Source organism: Pteropus vampyrus, unplaced genomic scaffold, assembly GCF_000151845.1.
Source record: "Pteropus vampyrus isolate Shadow unplaced genomic scaffold, Pvam_2.0 Scaffold100, whole genome shotgun sequence".
In the NCBI taxonomy this organism is placed as follows: Eukaryota; Metazoa; Chordata; class Mammalia; order Chiroptera; family Pteropodidae; genus Pteropus; species Pteropus vampyrus.
Genome location: NW_011888881.1, coordinates 194,548 through 196,761, shown reverse-complemented (window position 1 = coordinate 196,761; position 2,214 = coordinate 194,548). Strand labels below are relative to the sequence as shown.

At 50.9% G+C, this 2,214-nt stretch overlaps 1 pseudogene; it reads right to left on the bottom strand.

Annotated features, from left to right (window-relative positions):
* Window positions 1-1,296: 1,296 nt before the first annotated feature.
* LOC111742753 lies at window positions 1,297-1,415 on the bottom strand (annotated as a pseudogene).
* Between the last annotated feature and the right edge of the window lie 799 nt (window positions 1,416-2,214).

Sequence of the window (2,214 nt, the reverse complement as noted above, 5' to 3'; positions counted from 1 at the left end):
GGTGGGCGGCCACCCCGCGCCCGCGCCCGCGGTGAGTGTTCACCGAGAGGTTGAAGGGCCCCTCGGACATCTTTCCACGTCTGTGCTGCAGGATTCTTTTTTCACAGAAAGGGCTGGGGGCAGCGGCGGGGGCTCCGTGTTTACTTGCATGCGGGAAATGCTGCGTTAAACAGAACGCATGTCCCTTCATCGCAGGCATTTTCAAAACGTCCGCAGACTACCGAGCGGCATCGAGATGATCGTTTCCCTCCCCCCAAAATTGTTCGATCACAGGTTTTTGGTTTTTTTCCTTTTTTTCCTCAAAGAACATCTCGAGAGGCAAATGATGCACAGAGCGTGTTTTGGGGAAAGCTGACCTTGACGGCTATCAATATTGCAAAGCCTTGCACAGAAACTCTGAAATGTTTAATTCAGTCCTGGATGCATAAATCAGACAGTCAGCTTAAATATTCGGGGGCTGATGAGTTTCTGGAGGGCTCGCGCCAGCGGCCCTGCTCGCTCGGGGTCTCCTGGCTTTGGGGTACTCCCCTGCCACGGAGACACAGTCTGAACAAACACTAGAGTTCTGCGGATAAGTCATGTGGCACTTAGCGTATCCCCTCTGCTGTGTCGGGCTGGCTGAGAAGCAGCCAGATGCGACGGGCTTGGCTGAAGGGAAATAGCTTGGGAATCTGTATGGAAGCGGGAACTTATTGACCTGGCCTCCGACTTCGGCTCCCCCAGCTATAAACACCGAAACGCGCAGGGAGCTGGGACCGGCGTCTGGCCTAGGTAGGTGGTCAGCACATGCTGCTTCCTGTCATTGCTAGTAGGAAGTGCACTCCAGGGGGACCGCCTTGCGGTGGCCTCAGGCAAGTCACCTGGCCACGGCAGGCTTCAGCACCCTTGTCTTTGCAGAGCCCAGGGTGGGGTCAAATGGCCTCTGAGGCCTGGTCCTGCGCTGACACACTGGGCCTCAGAGCTGTTTAGCTCCAGCCCCGGGCCTGTCCTCGGGCCAGACTTGCTCCTGTGTTTCCCCTCAGAAGATGACGAAGGGGGAATCAAGTCTAGATCATCCTCACGAGTGGGGACAGATGGCCAGGTGTCATCCCCGAAAGAAGACCCCTCGATGTCACTGCAATCTGACCTGGGAATTTCCAAAGACGGGTTTTAAATCCACCTTCCTGACTGGCTAGAGACTACGGTTTTAACTGCCTGGGCCCACGCCGACTGACGGCAGGGGTGAGACAGGCCTGAAGGAGACCAAACGCAGAACTTGTCTAACGGACAATACAGACCTGGAATTTTTCTTTTAAACGCCTACGGCACCTGGTCTTCCTAGGTGGTCTCCTATCCGAGTACTAACCAGGCCCGACCCTGCTTAGCTTCTGAGATCAGACGGGGTTGGGCACATTCAGGGTGGCGTGGCCGTAGACAGGCCTTGGACTTATAAAAGCAGTGGGCTGGCTTGCAGGAAGCGGATTTATTCAAAGCGAGACGCCCCGCCTACTTAAGGCGAGCACGCGCTGTTTACATACTTCGCTGCTCTATCTCCTCATATGTGAAACACTTGTTTGAGGTAACGGGCTGGACCCGACCCCCTGATATTAGTACATCTTTCTCAAATAAGCCCTTGTAGGCTTCTCAGTTTATTTCTTTTTAAAAATGTTTCTAGTATGGTGCTGTCATTTTGTTATGGTTTATACACCATCGTTAGACCTTGAAAAATCATTAATGCTGGGTGCTTTCGGCTGAACTGAAGTTATTGCTAGGGTACAGTAGCTTGGGAAGAAATGCAAATTTCTCTGGCCACGAGGAAGTAGATTTGTGAAAGCCCAGTGACTGTGCATCAAATTGTCACACTATTTTAAAAGCCGATAAAAGCCAGACGCAAATAGGATTTCGTGTACGAGGCAGAGCCAAGAAAATGAAGCTGTTCGGGTCTATGCATCGGAACAGAAGCACCATTTTCAGAAATTCACATGTTGCCATGTTTTATACAATGTCTCTCGAGAAGATTATGTACAGGGAGGATGACTTCAAAACATCACCACGTCAAAGGAAAACAATCAAGTAAACACTTGGGCATGTCAAATCTACACCGAATATTCTGAGAAGTCTTAAAGGATAACAAAGAAAGAACGAGATGTACCCTTGGTCTCAGACTGACCATCTTACATTTAGGAAGCCAAGCCAAGCGAGTGAAAAGGCAGATAATGCTAATTAAGGAGGAAC